The sequence below is a fragment of the Pan troglodytes genome, chromosome 8 (genome assembly GCF_028858775.2).
Source record: "Pan troglodytes isolate AG18354 chromosome 8, NHGRI_mPanTro3-v2.0_pri, whole genome shotgun sequence".
NCBI classification, from domain to species: domain Eukaryota; kingdom Metazoa; phylum Chordata; class Mammalia; order Primates; family Hominidae; genus Pan; species Pan troglodytes.
In genome coordinates, this window is record NC_072406.2 from 80,482,562 (window position 1) to 80,500,671 (window position 18,110).

Genomic DNA, 18,110 nt, shown 5'->3' on the forward strand with positions numbered 1-18,110 from the left:
TCTAAACATTGTGGGATAGAAAAATAAACTCAAAAGAAAGGAGAGGAAAGAAAATAATATGAAAAAAGCAAAAATCAATGATATCAAAAATAAATCTATGCTGGAAAAAATCCACAAAGACAAGAATTGATTTTTTGAGAAGAATAATAAAATTGATAAACTCCTAGCAACTAATCCATAACAAAGAAAACACAAATTGTCATCTTTATGAATAAAATAAGGGATATCACTACATATCCTACAGACATTAAAAATGTGAAAAGATACTATGAACAACCTTATGTCAATAAACTAAAAATAGAGATTTTCCAAGGAAAAAGTCCTTGGAAAGCACAATTTACCAAAACTGACACAAGAAATAGAAAATTTGAATGGTTATACAATTATTAACTATTCAATAGTTAAATAAATTAACTGGTCAACTGTTAAATAAATTGAATCAATTATTAAAAGGCTTCTACTGAGAAAACACCAAGGCCATATGGTTTTGGTCTCAGATTGGTTTCCCTGGAAACAGATTCTGAGATGCTGAATTTCATGCAGGAGTGGGAGACACATCTGTAGGAAACTGATGTTTCTGACAGGATTGGCCAGAAATAAAAACTGACTCACAATGCAGTTGCAACCCAGGCCTCAGCCAAGCCCTAGAGCTGAGATAACCATTGAGAATTGAATCAATTTGAGGAAAGGGGCTAGGCTTTAGTATTCCTATCTTAGCACCCTGAAAATAAGCTTAATCTTGGGTGAGGCAGTTCCCTGCAGCTGAAGGTAGCTCCCAAGGAGGAACATGTTGTGAGCTGTCAGCATCAGACATTTGAGCAGTTGGAGAAAGGGTGCATTAAACCTTAGAAGAGATTTAGGTTGAGTACCAGAGTATCCAATAAGGTTGCACTGGTGATTTTTCCAAACATGTAAGGAATAAAATCTTACACAAACTCTTCCAGAGAATAGGAAAAGAGGAATCAATTCTCAACTCATTTTATGAGGTCAACATAACCTGACACTAAAACTTAACAAGGACATTAGGAGAAAGGAAAATTATAGATCAATATCACTTATTAATATATATTCAATATCCTAAATAAAATATAAACAAATAGAATCTAACAATACATAAAATAAGAAAATATTATTACCAATTAATATGTATTTCAGGAATATAAGGTTGGTTTAACATCTGAAATCAAGGTATTTCATCCACACTAACAAAATAAAGGAGAAAATCCATAGGATAATTTCAATAAAGAAGGAAAAGCATTTTACAATATGCAACATCTATTCACGCCAAAAGAAAATGTTCAGTTGGGCAAGGTGGTTCACACCTGTAATGCCAACAATTTGGGATTCTGAGGTGAGGAGATCACTTGAAGCCACGAGTTTCAGACCAGCCTGGGCAACATAGCAAGACTCCATCGCTACAAAAAAATTTTTTTTAAATTAACTGGGCATGGTGGCATGCACCCGTAATCTCAGCTACTCAGGAGGCTGAGGTGGGAGGATCGCTTGATCCCAGGAGTTCAAGGCTGTTAAGCTATGATCCCACTAGTAAACTGTAGCCTGAGTGACAGAGCAAGACCCTGTCAAAAGAAAGAAAGAAAGGAAGGAAGGAAGGAAGGAAGGAGAGTTCTCAGCAGACTAGACAGAAGAAAAATTTCTTAATCTGATATAGAATGTCTACAAGAAAGCTACAGCTAACATCATATTCAATGGTGAAATATTGAACATTTTCCCCCAAGGTCAAGGATGTTCACTCGTTTTTTTGTTTTGTTTTGTTTTGTTCTGTTTTGTTTTGTTTTTTGGTTGTTGAGACAGAATCTCACTCTGTCGCCAGGCTGGAGTGGAGTGATACAATCTCAGCTCACTGCAACCTCCATGTCCTGGGTTCAAGTGATTTTCCTGTCTCAGCCTCCCGAGTAGCTGGGACTACAGGCGTGTGCCACCACACCTGGCTAATTTTTGTACTTTTAGTAGAGACCATGTTTCACCATGTTGGCCAGGATGGTGTCAATCTCTTAACCTTGTGATCCGCCCACCTCAGCCTCCTAAAGTGCTGGGATTACAAGCGAGAGCCACTGTACCCGGCAGGATGTTCACTCTTATCACTTCTACTCACTATTGTACCAGAGGTCTCAGCCAGTGCAATAAGGCAAGAAAAGGAAATAAGGGGTAAAAGGTAGAAAGGAAGAAATAAAAATGTCTTTGTTATTCATAAATGGCATGACTGTTTATGTAGAAAAACCAAAAGAATCTATAAGCTGCCAGGTGCAGTGGCTCGTGCCTGTAATCCCAGCACTTTGGGAGGCTGAGGTGGGCGGATCACTTGAGGTCAGGAGTTCAAGACAAGTCTGGTCAACATGGTGAAACCCTGTCTCTACTAAAAATACAAAAATTAGCTGAGCATGGTGGTGTGTGCCTGTAATCCCAGCTACTTGGGAGGCTGAGGCAGGAGAATTGCTTGAACCCAAGAGACAGAGGTTGCAGCAAACCAGATCATCCCTCCGCACTCCAGCTTGGGCAGCAAAGTGAGACTCCATCTCAAAAAAAAGAATCTACAAGCAACTAGAATTAATAAATTCTATTAAGGTCACTGAAAAGAAGACAAAACATATAAAATCAGTTGCATATATATTTATAATAAATTACTGGAAGATGAAATTTTCTTTTTCCTTTTTTTTTTTTTTTTTGAGACTGGGTCTCATGTTGTCACTCAAGCTGGAGTGCAGTGGCAAAATCGTAGGTCACTGCAGCTTTGCAGCCTTGATCTCCCAGGCTGAGACTACAGGCACATGCCACCAGGTCTACCTAATTTTTTTTTTTTTTTTTTAAGTAGAGATGAGGTCTCCCTCTATTACCCAGGCTGGTCTCAAACTCCTGAGCTCAAGCAATCCTCCCACCTCGGCCTCCCACAGTGCTGGATTACAGGTATGAGCCACCTCACCCAGCCTGAAATTTTAAACTACCATTTATGATAACATTTTTAAAAATCACAAACCTGGAAATAAATCTAGTGAAAGATGTGTAAGTCCTACACTGAAAATTACAAAATATTGCTAAGAGAAATAGAAAAACTTTAACATGTGGAAGGAAAATTCATTGATTAGAAGACTAAATCTTGTTAAGATATCAGCTCTCTATAGATTCATCTGTAGAGTCAATGCAATCTAAATAAAATTCTCAGCAAGATTTTAAAGACTTTGTCATCCTCAAAAGTTGGCTAACTTACACTTTCAGCTATTGAAATTTGCTATAATGTTACATTAAATTATGACCGCATGTTGGTGCAAAGATAAATAGGCCAGTGGAACACAGTAGAGAATCCAGAAAAATACCCCACAGATACAGTTGGTTGATTTGAGGTAAGAACACTACTGAATTTAGTGGGGGAAAGTGGTTTTTTTCAGTAGGCAGTGCCAGAGCAGTTGGTTATCCACATAGAAAAAGAATGAATCTTGACCCCTACCTTACAATACATAAAAATTAATTTGAGGGGCCAGGCGTGGTGGTTCACGCATGTAATCCCAGCACTTTGGAAGGCCAAGTGATCAGGCGGGCAGATCACCTGAGGTCAGGAGTTCAAGACCAGCCTGGCTAACATGGTGAAACCTCTTCTCTACAAAAAATATAAAATGAGCAGGGCATGGTGGTGCATGCCTGTAATCCCAGCTAGGCAGGGGGCTGAAGCAGGAGAATCGCTTGAACCCAGGAGGTAGAGGTTGCAGTGAGCTGAGATTGCACCACTGCACTCCAGCATGGGCCACAGAGCAAGATTCTGTCTCAAAAATAACAATAATAATAAATTTCAGGTAGGTCATAGATCTACATGTGAAAAGTAAAATAATTTCTAAAAGAAAACATAGAAATTTTCATATTCTTGGGGAAGGCAAAGATTTCTTAGACTGAACACAAAAAACACTAATCATAAAAGATCAGATTGATAAATTAGGCTTTATTAAAATAATTTGTTATTAAAATATACCATTAAGAAAGTGAATGAAGATGCCACAAACTAGGAGAAAATATTCACAGTATATACATCTGATGAAGGATTCATATCCAAAGTATATAAAGAACCCCTACAAATCAATAAAAAAGACAACTCAATTGTGAAGTAGACAAAAATTTGAACGAGCATTTTGACAAAAGAAGATCCCAAATGTCCAACAAACCTATGATGAAGTTGTTCAACAACAGAACTCGCTGGGGTACGCAATTTAAAACCCACAATGAGATAGCACTATACTCTCCCAAAATGACTAAAATTAAAGAGTGACACTACCAAATGCTGGTGGGAATGTAGAGCAAGTAGAACTCTCAGATGTTACTGGTGAAAAGCGTACATTCATTCAACTGCATTAGAAAACCATTTGGCAGTATCAAAGTTAAACATATAATAAATCTGTTACTCAATTATACTCCTAAGTATGCTCTTCAAAGTAAATGCATGTATATGTCTACCAAAAGACATGTACAAGAATGTATTTATAACCAAAAACTAGGAACAACCCAAATGATGACGAACAAATGGTAAAAATAAAGCATAATATAGTTACACAATGAAATGCTATACAGCAATAAAAAAGAATAAACTCACCATCATGTATAAATCTAAAAAACATTATGTTGAATGAAAGAAACCAAAACCAAACAGTATATACTTTATGAATCTATTTATAAAAGCTAAAGAATAGGCTGGGCACAGTGGCTCACATCTGTAACCTCAGCACTTTGGGAGGCCAAGGCAGGCAGATAGCTTGAGCTCAGGAGTTCAAGACCAGCCTAAGCAACATGGTAAAACCTCGTCTCTACAAAGAATACTAAAATTAGCCAGGTGTGATGGCGTGCACCTACTGTAGTCCCAGCTATTCAAGAGGCTAAGGTGGGAGAATTCCTTGAGCCTGGAAGGTTGAGGCTGCAGTGAGCCATGATCCAGCCACTGTACTCTAGCTAGCCAGATGACAGAGCAAGACCCTGTCTCAAAAAAAAAAAAAAGCCCAACAATAAGCAACCAATTTATAGTGATAGAAGTTTCAGAATAGTGATAATTTTAGGGAGTGAGATATGGAGAGTTATTTTGCTTTGTTTTATTTTGCCAAGAAAGAGCATGAGGGAACATTCTAGGCTGATGGGAACATTCTATATCTTGATCTGGATGGCTGATACACATTGTATACTTATGTTAAAACACATATAATATTGGCTGGGGACGACGGCACTTCGGGAGGCTGAGGCAGGTGCGATCACTTGAGGTCAGGAGTTCAAGACAAGCCTCACCAACATGGTGAAACTCCATCTCTACTAAAAATACAAAAATTAGCTGGACGTGATGGCACATGCTTGTAATCCCAGCTACTTGGGAGGCTGAAACAGGAGAATCACTTCAACCCAAGAGACGGAGGTTGCAGTGAGCCAAGATCGTGCCATTGTACTCCAGTCTGGGCAACAAGAGCGAAACTCAGACAAAAAAAAAAAAGATAGATAGATAGATGATAGATAGATAGATAGATAAAAATAATACATATGTGCTGAACAGCTCCCACACATTGGGCAATTTCCTTGCCCCACCATGGGAAAAAAGACTAGAGGTTTTTTCTTTGGAGAATATAAAACAGAAGATCTCAAGACTCAAAGGCACCAAGCACAACTGAAGGAGGGATACCTTACTGAACATCAGGGGCTTAAGTAAACCTATGCATGTCAAATGCTGTTTCATCCCACCTTTTTCCTCACTTGACTCCCTGAACTGAAAACTTACCCTCATGTCTCATTGGCCAGAATTGTATCACATATTCATTCCTAAACCAAGGAACAGGATAGGAAATGTCCAAGATGGAGGAATCCAGAAAAATCAAGACAACCTTGAAGTTTGTCATCACTATCATCATCCCCCTCATCATCACACATTTATCATATGTTCATACAACACAGACTTGATTCCGTTACCTACTAGACCAAAATTAAACAAATATTGTTCGTGCAGCCATTATTCTGAGAAGCTACCAAATTTCCAGGACAACGTCTCTAACTTGGTTGAGCGTGAGTAGCATGCCCACTCTCTGATTTGCAGGAAGAGATGGCATCTGGCCACATTGGCTTCCATGATAGAAGTTGGGTACTACCTCCTTAGACTACTCACAATGAGAATTTCCCAATTTCAGGTGCCAGGACAATGGTGTTTGGATGCTGAATAACCCCAAATGACAAATATTCATTCCCAAGAAAAAGTCATGAACTGCCTTTAATCTACCTTGAGCTAAAATGTGAAAACACTTTCCCTGTTATTTATCTGTCTTTGAGTTTATCTGATACCTTTTCAACTGGACAGTCTCATTTCTTTCCTTGCTCCAATAGCACAAGGCTATAAATTCTCTTTTTGTGATTCAACATGCAGGAGTGTTCCTGGTCTCTAGGAGTTCACCGTCTCCCACTCGCTTGATGCTCTGAATAAAGTGCAAAGGCCTGGTATGTAATTTTCACTCTTTCTTCTCTAAGTCCCGTCTCATTAACCAATGGTCTCCATTATAGTAGATTGCATATGTGTAAACAGAAAATATGATTGAGCAATATACTTCGCCTATAACAGATCTCACTAGAATACTACATGAGTTTTGTTGTATGGATCAATTCCTGCTGGAAAAAAGTACAATATTAATGTGCAGTGATTAATTAACATTGCCAAGTCAATTCCCTAATATTGCATAAAATAAAGTTTGTTTTGGCTCCCTTAAAAATGAGTATGTTTTATTCTTGCAGGTCTCAGCAACCCAACTTGTTCTGCATATGGTTGCATGTTTAATTAGTGATCCTTCTGTAAGACTCTGCAATTAGCACCCTGATGATTAATAAAACAACTCCTTTAAAGCTCCATTTAGCTAGCAGAACTGCACAATCAGGTATAATTAATTCATCATTAATAAATCATGGCTGATTAACTAATCTGTTTATTACCAACACATTACTGAACAGCTCCCACCTGAGCACAGCTAATTTTTCTATGCTGAACAGAGCTAGAAGCTAATAAAAAATTAAAAAAAAATAAAAGCTTCTCTAAAAGTGCACTAAGTAGCAAGTGTGTTGGTATAGTCAGGGAGATCATGGGACAATGCACATTTAAAAGTTATTGAACTGCACAGGCAATTGTCACTCAAGAGTGAAGAAAATGGTGGCTAAGTCTGAAAGCCTAAACACCTAATGGTTCTCGAATTTAAACATACTCCAAAATCACCTGGATGGCTTGTTACAACCCAGATCACTAGGTCTTCCCCCCGGAGCTTCTAATTCAGTTGGTCTAGGTTAGGGCCTGTGAATGTGCATTTCTTTTTTTTTTTTTTTTTTTGGAGACAGTCTTGCTCTGTCACCCAGGCTGGAGTGCAGTGGCGCGATCTTGGCTCACTGCAACCTCTGCCTTCTGGGTTCAAGTGATTCTCCTGCCTCAGCCCCCCGAGTAGCTGGGATTACAGGTGCGTGCCACCATGCCCAGCTAACTTTTATATTTTTCGTAGAGATGGGGGGTCTCACCATGTTGGCCAGGCTGGTCTCGAACTCCTGATCTCAGGTGACCTGCATGCCTCGGACTCTCAAAGTGCTGGAATTATAGGCATGAGCCACCACACCCAGCCGTGAATGTGCATTTCTAACAAGCTCCCAGGTGGTGCTGATGCTGATTGTCAGAGAACCACGGTTCTACCTTTACTCATATACTGGGAATGACTCACCATTGCTATGATTTCTAAGTCCTTTTTATAGATTTTAATAGTTTCCAAAATAAAACACCAGTAAGAATAACTTTCAGTATTGTTTATCTGTCCTTGTGTTTACATGTTATCTATTCAACTGGAATGTTAGTTTAAAAATTGCTGTTTTTTAAATTTCTTTCTGTGTGCCCCCAGAACCTAACAACTACTTTCTAGATGTAGAAACCCTAGACAAAACCCACACATGCCCTGAGCGTTCATCTCTGAGTCTTTGCTCATACCCTGATATTTCTAAGCCCTTTTCTTCAATACTCCCCTGCTATCGCCCTTGGTGTCTGTGCCATATGTAGGCCTTAATCACAGACCCACACAAGAGCTCATTATCTTTTCATAAAAGGATGAGCCTGGTCTCCACAGTTAGCGTGAGTCCCTTGAGAGCCGGGTAAGCTCCCTCTCTAATCATGTTTGCCGCCTGCCCCCCAGCTCTCTGCCCTGCCAGCTTCTAGCAGGGTGTCTTACATTGCTTTTTACCAACCACATTAAGATTGCTTTACAACATATCTGACCCCAGGCTGTGAAATCAGATCCCAGCTGGGTACCTAACTCGCAGGATACAGGGATGGACAGCGGGGGGATTCCCCTCCTGAAAAGAACTTGGAAAGAGGAAAACAATTCACCCTCTGAGAGTTAAGCCACAAAACAAACAAAGGAATGAAAGAAAAAAAAGACAGATAAACTTAAAGCAGTGGTTCTCAGCAGAATAATGGATTTTCCCCTTGGCAACCACCTCCCTGGGACATTGGGCAATGTCTAGCAACATTAAAGGAACAGAATGGCTTGACTATAATCTGATCCACGTGGAAAGACAGCACTGGTTAGCATGGAAGCTCTGGAAAAGCTTGCTCAGGGAGTCAAGCTTTGGCAGGGCCCAGGCAGGTCTTATCTGAGAGAAAGGCTAAGGCATGGAAACAAGAATCCAGACTGTGCTATGAGGCAGGTTACATACAGTAGACTCACATCTCATGCAAGTGCAGGCTAAAGTCAGCATGTCTTAGAAAAATACTGTGAAAAACTCGGGCGTGGTGGCTCATGTCTGTAATCTCAGCACTTTGGGAGGCCAAGGCAGGCAGATGACTTGAGGTCAGGAGTTTGAGACCAGCCTGGCCAACATGGTGAGACCCCATCTCTACTAAAAATACAAAAATTAGCCAGGTGTGGTGGCACACGCCTGTAGTCCCAGCTACTTGGGAGGCTGAGGCAGGAGAATCGCTTGAACCCAGGAGGCAGAGGTTGCAGTGGGCTGAGATCGGGCCACTGTACTCCAGCCTGGCAACAGAGCGAAACTCCGTCTCAAAAAAAAAAAAAAACATTATCCAGGCGTGATGGCGCATGCCTGTAGTCCCAGTTACTTGGGAGGCTGAAGCAAGAGAATCACTTGAATCTGGGAGGTGGAAGTTGCAGTGAGGCGAGATCATGCCACTGCACTCCAGCCTGGCTGACAGAGTCAGACTCTGTCTCAAAAAGAAAAAAAAAAACACAAACAAACAAAACTGTGAAAAAAAATATATAAGGCAATCAGGGAATGGGAACATTAACTGGATATTCAATAATATTAAGTAATTGTTGCTAATGTCTTGGATAGTAGTTTTCTATTGCTGCACCAATATTACCACAAACTTGGTAGCTGAAAACAACACACATCTATTATTTCACAGTTTCTGTGGATCAGAAGTCCAGGCACAACTGAGTTCTCTTCAAAGCTGCAATCAAGGTGTTAGCGAGGGTTGGGGTCTCAGTCTCATAAGAATGCTCAACTGGGGAAAGATCTGCTTCCAAATTTATCCAGGTTGTTGGCAAAATTCAGGTCCTTGCTTTCATAGGACCGAGAGCTTCATTTTCCTGCTGGCTATTGGCTACAGGCTGCCCTCAGCTTTTAGAGACCACCCTGAGTTCCTTTTGGGTTGCTGTAAACCAAAAATAAAATTCTAAGCCCCTCAGCCATCTGAATGGACCCCTCTTCTTGGCAAGGGCATTCCAAACTTAACCTGAAAAACTAGCTCAGGCCATGATGGGAAGGGGACATGACTTGTTATACCCTCCTCCCTTTTGGCATTACTGATAGAACAGACTCTAAGTCTGATAAGAAACATTTACAATCTTTCTCTCTCCAGCCTGCTCCTGGAGGCTTCAACTGCATGATAAAACTTTGGCAAGAAGAGGGAGAGCATTAGGACAAATACCTAATGCATGCAGGGCTTAAAACCTAGATAGTTGATAGGTGCAGCAAACCACCACGGCCCATGTATACCTATGTAACAAACCTGCACATTCTGCACATGTATCCCGAAACTTAAAATTAAAAAAAAAAAAAAAAAAAACGAAACCTTGGTCTCCACAACCCGTTATCATAACCCAGACATTCCTTTCTATTGATAATAACACTTTCAACCAATTGCCAATCAGAACATCTTTGAATCCACCTATGACCTGGAAGCCCCTGTTCCCAGTTGTCTCACCTTTCCAGACCGAATCAATGAACATCTTACATGTATTGATTGATTGATGCCTTATGTCTTCTCTAAAATGTACAAAACCAAGCTGTAGCTGGACCACCTTGGCACATGTCATCAGGACATCCTGAGGCTGTCACAGGCATGTCCTTAACTTTGGCAAAATAAGTTTTCTAAATTGATTGAGACGTGTCTCAGATAGTTTTTGGTTTATATTCCCCAACATGGTACCTTGCATCCTCATAGCCAGCAAGGGAGAGGGAGTCTCCAACAAGACCATGCTACAATCTTATATAACATAACCATGCAATACATATATGTAATCACATACATTTCATCATCTTTGCTGTACTTATTGGTTATAAGCAAGTCACTCTCAAGGGGAGGTGATCACATAAGGGCTTGAACACCAGACCACCTTAATGGTCTGTCTATCACAGAAGTGATATTAGTGTTAAGGTTACTTTTTTTTAAGAGTACTTATATTTAAAAGATAAATACTTAAATATTTGCTGATAAGAGTGTATGATTTCTTCAAAATAATCCAAGGGAGAAAAGAAGTGGGCTCTGAAGTGGGGTATAGATGATTGGCCATGCACTAAAACTGCTGAACCTGAGGGATAGGTTCATGGGGGCTCATCACACTATTCTATACCTTTGAATATGTTTGAAATTTTCATAATAAAATTAAAAAGATAAAGACAGAGCAAGACTATCTCTAAAAAAGAACATAAAAGGCTGGGCACAGTGGCTTACACCTGTAATCCCAGAACTTTGGGAGGCTAAGGCAGGTGGATCACTTGAGGTCAGGAGTTCAAGACCAGCCTGACTAACATCGGGAAACCCCGTCTCTACTAAAAAATACAAAATTAGCCAGGTGTGGTGGTACATGCTTGTAATCCCAGCTACTTGGGAGGCTGAGGCAGGAGAATTACTTGAACCCAGGAGGCGGAGGTTGCGGTGAGCCAAGATTGTGCCATTGCACTCCAGCCTGGGCAACAAGAGCGAAATTCTGTCTCAAAAAAGTAAATAAAAATAAAAGATAAAGACACCATGTGCATTCATTTTCTTTTGCTGCAAAACAAATTACATCAAATTTAGCTACTTAAAACTACAAACGTTTATTATCTCAGTCTCTGTGGGTTAACAATCTGGAGCAGCATAGCTGGGTACCTCTGGTTCAGGGTTTCTCACAAGGCTACTGTCAAGGTGTCAGCAGGATGGCATCATCTGAGGATGACCGGAGCAGGAAGGTCCACTTCCAAGCTCATTTATGTGGCTGTTGGTCAAAGGCCTCAGTTCATTGCTACGTGGGCTTCTTCTTTTTTTTTTTTTTTTTTTTTTTGGGCTGCTCATGATGAGGCAGCTGGCTTCCCACAGGGCAAGGGATTCAAGAGAGGGAGGTAGACGGACAGAAACTGACCAAAACAGAAGATGCAGCCTTTTATAACCTAACTGCATTACCTCTGGATATTCCACTGGTCTCACAGACCAATCCTGGTGCAATGTGGGAGGGGACTGCCTAAGGGCCTGATAGCAGAAGATGGGGATCATTGGAAACCATTTTGGAGGCAGGCTACCATAGCGCATAAGGCAAAAATTAAGTTTTCCAAGATTATCCTTGAAAATCCCACAAATAGGCCGAGTGTGGTGGCTCACACCTGTAATCCCAACACTTTGGGAGGCCAAGGCAGGCAGATCTTTTGAGGTCAGGAGTTCGACACCAGCCTGGCCAATATGGGGAAACTCTGTTTCTACTAAAAATACAAAAATCAGCCAGGTGTGGTGGCAGGCGCCTGTAGTCCCAGCAACTCAGGAGGCTGAGGCAAGAGAATCACTTGAAACCGTGAGGCAGAGGTTGCAGTGAGCCAATATCACGACATTGCACTCCAGCCTGGGCGACAGAGCGAGACTTTGTCTCAAAAAAAAAAAAAAAACAAAGAAAGAAAGAAAATCCCATTAATAACCTGTAAAGTATAGTTGACAGACACACCAGTTCACAAGCATAGCACTACCAGTTTTTTCCTACAGTGCTAGAACAAATCACTGTTTTGTTGAGTGTCCGACAAAGATGTTTGCTTGAACTAGGGACCATAGTTGTACCAAAAATAAATATATTTAGGCCAAGTGTGGTGGCTTACACCTATAATCTCAGCATTTTGGGAGGCCAAGGCAGGAAGGTCACTTGTGCCCAGGAGTTTGAGACCAGCCTGGGCAACATAGTGAGACCTCATCTCTATAAAAAATCAAAAAATTAGCCAGGAGTTGTGGCACATGCCTGTGGTCCTAACTACTCAGGAGGCTGGGGTGGGAGGATGGCTTGAGCTCAAGAAGTCAAGGCTGCAATGAGCTATGATCACGCCACTGCACTTCAGCTTGGGTGACAGAGAAAGACCCTATCTCAATCAATCAATCAACACTAAAAGCACATGTGGCCTTGACCTGAGCACATGTAGTCAAATTTGACTAAAGTAAGTGCAATATGATGGGATTCTATTGTGTTGTCAAAGTGGGGAAGCTTATCATGTTTTGATGACATCTGCCATTTAAGTCCATTTTGCTGACTCTCCTTGTTTTGGCTCCCTGGTCACCAAGGAGCTTTCTGATTACAATTTGGTTTCCCAAACAGATATGCAAATGCTGTTTGGGAAATCAGAGAATAGGTTAGATCAGAGAAAATGCTCTGATCTAATCTATTCTGTGGTTATATTTCTCATTGTAAAATAACAAATTGGTGTTTTGGCTTTATACGTCAGTCTCTATGTGCTAGGTTAATGTGAGTCTGCCCCTGAAAGATAGATTTATTCTTGGTGCACTTACATAATAGGGCTTATGAGACTGTACCCCTAATCCCCTGGGCTGTGATAAGTTTACCCATGTAATGTCATCCTAGAGGGAACCATCTGAGTGGCCTGAAAACCTTCCCCAGGCACAGCAATTATACTTACTGTACACAGAATAGATCCATGAGCTCTCACATTTCTCAGCTCTTTGGCTGTTAGATGGAGATATGTGACCAGTTCTGGCCAAAGGCTGTGAACAGAATTGACACCTATCACTTCTGAGCCAAAGCACAGGAAGGTGTCCATACACTCTTTCCTCCTGCTGCCACAACCACAGAGACCACATGTTGAGACGGCAGAATGAAAAATCAGCCTGAGCCACTGCATGATCACAAGGAACAGTACCCCTCCTGGCCTGTACTAGACACTGAGGTCAAATAAAATGTTTGTTATTTTAAGCCACTGTGATTTTGTAGGTATTTTGTGCTTTAGCATAACCTAGTCTAATTCAATACACCAGAGATGGGATGCCAACTTTACTGGGAGCACTCTTTTCAACCAATAGCAACATTAAACTTGAAAGCAGTGATATGGTTTGGCTGTGTCCCCACCCAAATCTCATCTTGAATTGTAGCTCCCATAATTCCCACAACTTGTGTGAGGGACCTGGTGGGAGATAATTGAATCATGGGGGCGGTTTCCCCCATACTGTTCTCATGATAGTGAATAAGTCTCATAAGATCTGCTGGTTTTATAAGGGGTTTCTCCTTTTGCTTGGCTCTCATTCACTCTTGCCTGCCACCATGTAAGACATGCCTTTCACCTTCTGCCATAATTGTGAGGCCTCCCCAGCCATATGGAACTGAGTCCATTAAACCTCTTTTTCTTTATAAATTATCCAGTCTCAGGTATGCCTTTATCAGCAGCATGAAAATGGACTAATACAGTAAATTGGTACTGGGAGTGGGGCACTGCTGTAAAGATACCCAATAATGTGGAAGCAACTTTGAAACTGGGTAACAGGCAGAGGTTGGAACAGTTTGGAGGGCTCAAAAGAAGATAGGAAAATGTGGAAAGTTTGGAACTTCCTACAGATTTGTTGAACAGCTTTGACCAAAATGCTGATAATGATATGGACAATGAAATCCAGGCTGAGGTGGTCTCAGATGGGAATGAGGAACTTGTTGGGAACTGGAGTAAAGGTGACTCTTGCTATATTTTAGCAAAGAGAATGGCAGCATTTTGCCCCTGCCCTAGAGATCTATGGAACTTTTAACTTGAAGGAGATGATTTAGAGTATCTGGCCAAAAAAATTTCTAAGCAGCAAAGCATTCAAGATGTGACTTGGGCGCTGTTAAAAGCATTCAGTTTTAAAAGGGAAACAAAGCATAAAAGTTCAAAAAATTTGCAGTCTGAGGATGCGATAGAAAAGAAAAACCCATTTTCTGAGGAGAAATTCAAGCCAGCTGCAGAAATTTGCATAAATAACAAGTAGACAAATGTTTATCACCAACACAATGGGAAAAATGCCTCCAGGGCATGTCAGAGATCTTTGTGGCAGCCCCTCCCACTATAGGCCCAAAGTCCTAGGAAAAAAAATGGTTTTGTGGGCCAGGTCCAGGACCCTCCTGCTGTGTGCAACCTAGGGACTTGGTGCCCTGCATCCCAGCTGCTCTAGCCATGGCTAAAAGGGGCCAAGGTATAGCTCAGGCCATTGCTTCAGAGTGTGCAAGTCCCAAGCCTTGGCAGCTTCCACATGGTGTTGAGCCTGCGGGAGCACAGAAGTCAAGAACTGAGGTTTGGGAACCTCTGCCTAGATTTCAGAGGATGTATCGAAATGCCTGGTTGTCCAGGCAGAAGTGTGCTGCAGGGATGGAGCCCTCATGGAGAATCTCTGCTAAGGCAGTGCAGAAGGGAAATGTGGGGTGCAAGCCCCCACAAAGAGTCCCCACTGGGGCACTGCCTAGTGGAGCTATGAGAGGAGTGCCACTGTCCTCCAGACCCCATAATGGTAGATCAACCAACAGCTTGCACCATGCACCTGGAAAATCCACAAACACTCAACATCAGCCTGTGAAAGCAGCCATAAGAGGGGCTATACCCTGCAAAGCCACAGGGGTAGAGCTGCCCAAGGCTGTGGAAGCCCATCTGTTGCATCAGCGTGGCCTGGATTGAGACATGGAGTCAAAAGATATCATTTTGGAGCTTTAAGATTTGACTGCCCCAGTGGATTTCAGATTTGCGTGGGGCCTGTATGTAACCACTTTGTTTTGGCCAATTTCTCCCATTTGGAACAGTTGTATTTACCCAATGCCTGCACCTCCATTGTATGTAGGAAGTAACTAACTTGCTTTTGATTTTACAGGCTCATAAGTGGAAGGGACTTGACTTGTCTCAGATGAGACTTTGGACTGTGGACTTTTGAGTTAATGCTGAAATAAGTTAAAACTTTGGGAGATTGTTGGGAAGGCATGATTGGTTTTGAAATGTGAGAACATGAGATTTGGGAGGGACCAAGAACGGAATTATATGGTTTGCCTGTGTCCCCACCCAAATCTCACCTTGAATTGTAGCTCCCATAATTCCCACATGTTATAGGAGGAACCTGGTGGTGGGAGATAATTGAATCATGGGGGCAGTTTCCCCCATACTGTTCTTGTGGTATTGAATAAGTCTTACAAGATCTGCTGGTTTTATAAGGGGTTTCTCCCTTTTGCTTGGCTCTCATTCTCTCTTGCCTGCCACCACGTAAGACATGCCTTTCACCTTCGCCATGATCATGAGGCCTCCCCAGCCATGTGAAACTGTGAGTCCACTAAACTCTTTTTCTTTATAAATTACCTAGTCTCGGCGCATGCAGCTCGCGCCCAGCGCTCTCCAGCCAGGGTGGTGGCGGCGGCGGCAGCGGCAGGGGAGGGGTGCGGCAGAGGAGGGGAGGAGGCCTGGCCCCGTGGTCGCAGCCGCCATCGCCCGCCCCGACCTCCTGGACAGCCGCGGGGCCACGGGCCCAAGCCCCGGATTCACGCTCCGGATTCACCTCGGCTCAGCCGCGCGTATATTTGCCTTCCCTCCATGATCTCCAACACTATCCGATAAAGTAGAAGCAACTGAGGTACCGTGAAAGAGAAAGGAGCTGGAACTGAGAAAAAGCAGAGGCTGGAGTGCAGTGGCGTGATCTTGGCTCGCTACAACCTCCACCTCCCAGCCGCCTGCCTTGGCCTCCCAAAGTGCCGAGATTGCAGCCTCTGCCCGGCCGCCACCCCGTCTGGAAAGAAGTGAGGAGCATCTCTGCCCAGCCGCCCATCGTCTGAGATGTGGGGTGCACCTCTGCCCCACCACCCCGTCTGGGATGTGAGGAGCACCTCTGCCCGGCCGCGACCCCGTCTGGGAGGTGAGGAGCGTCTCTGCCCGGCTGCCCCGTCTGAGAAGTGAGGAGCCCCTCCGCCCGGCAGCCACCCCGTCTGGGAAGTGAGGAGCGTCTCCGCCCGGCAGCGGCCCCGTCTGGGAGGGGGGGGCAGCCCCCGCCCGGCCAGCCGCCCTGTCCAGGAGGGAGGTGGGGGGACAGCCCCCGCCCGGCCAGCTGCCCCATCCGGGAGGGAGGTGGGGTGTGCCTCTGCCCAGCCGCCCCTTCTAGGAAGTGAGGAGCCCCTCTGCCCGGCCGCCACCCCGTCTGGGAGGTGTACCCAACAGCTCATTGAGAACGGGCCATGATGACGATGGCAGTTTTGTTGAATAGAAAAGGGGGAAATGTGGGGAAAAGATAGAGAAATCAGATTGATGCTGTGTCTGTGTAGAAAGAAGTAGACATAGGGGACTCCATTTTGTTCTGTACTAAGAAAAATTCTTCTGCCTTGGGATGCTGTTATCTATGACCTTACCCCCAACCCGGTGCTCTCTGAAACATGTGCTGTGTCCACTCAGGGTTAAATGGATTAAGGGCGGTGCAAGATGTGCTTTGTTAAACAGATGCTTGAAGGCAGCATGCTCCTTAAGAGTCATCACCACTCCCTAATCTCAAGTACCCAGGGACACAAACACTGTGGAAGGCCCCAGGGTCCTCTGCCTAGGAAAACCAGAGACCTTTGTTCACTTGTTTATCTGCTGATCTTCCCTCCGCTATTGTCCTATGACCCTGCCAAATCCCCCTCTGCGAGAAACACCCAAGAATGATCAATAAATAAGTAAATAAATAAATAAAAATAAATAAATAAATTACCTAGTCTCAGGTATGTCTTTATCAGCAGCATGAAAATGGACTAATACAAGCAGAAACATAGCTCCCTCTGCATTCACCTCTGGCCATTCTCAGTAAGATCAGGTAGGCAAGAGGTGGGCAGAGATGGAAGAGGCAGGAACAAACCTATCTGGAAGTAGGGCTCTCAAACCTGCCCTGCTCATATCAGCAGATAACTCACTGTACAGTGTATACCCTAGAGGCTCTTTGCTCTTGCTACCCAGAGATGTCACTTTTTGTATTTGTATAAAAACATGAAAAGCTGGCCAGGCACAGTGGCTCATGCCTGTAATGCCAATGATTTGGGAGGCCAAGGCAGGAGGATCACTTGAAGCCAAGAGTTCAAGACCACCCTGGGCAACATAACAGGACCTTGTCTCTACAAAAAATTCAAAAATTAGCTGGGCATGGAGGCAAATGCCTGTAGTCCTAGCTACTCAGGAGGCTGGGGTGGGAGGATCACTTGAGCCCAGGAGTTTGAGGCTGCAATGAGCTATGATCACCCCACTGCACTCCAGCCTGGGCAACAAGCAAGGGCAAAAGAGCAAGACCTTTTCTCTTAAAAACAAAGAAACAAACAAACATTAAAAAGCTGCATAGTGACAAAGAAGCCAAAATAAGAAGAGTCAGCAAAATGGCAAAATGGACTTAAATTGTAGACGTCATCAAGACATGATAAGCTTCCCCACTTGGTGAATTAAAATCCCATCATACTGTATTTAATTTAGTAGAATTTGACTACACATGCACAGTCAAGACCAAATGTGATTTTACTGTTTATTTATTAATTTTTAGACAGTCTCGCTCTGTCGCCCAGGCTGGAGTGCAGGGTGCGATCTTGGCTCGCTAAAACTTCTGCCTCCTGGGTTCAAGTGATTCTCCTGCCTCAGCC

At 43.0% G+C, this 18,110-nt stretch overlaps 1 protein-coding gene across 1 annotated transcript in view; it reads right to left on the bottom strand.

The window, feature by feature from the left end:
* PBLD (phenazine biosynthesis like protein domain containing) overlaps nt 1-18,110 on the bottom strand; it is a 70,185-nt gene that overhangs the window by 370 nt on the left and 51,705 nt on the right. The window lies entirely within an intron of this gene.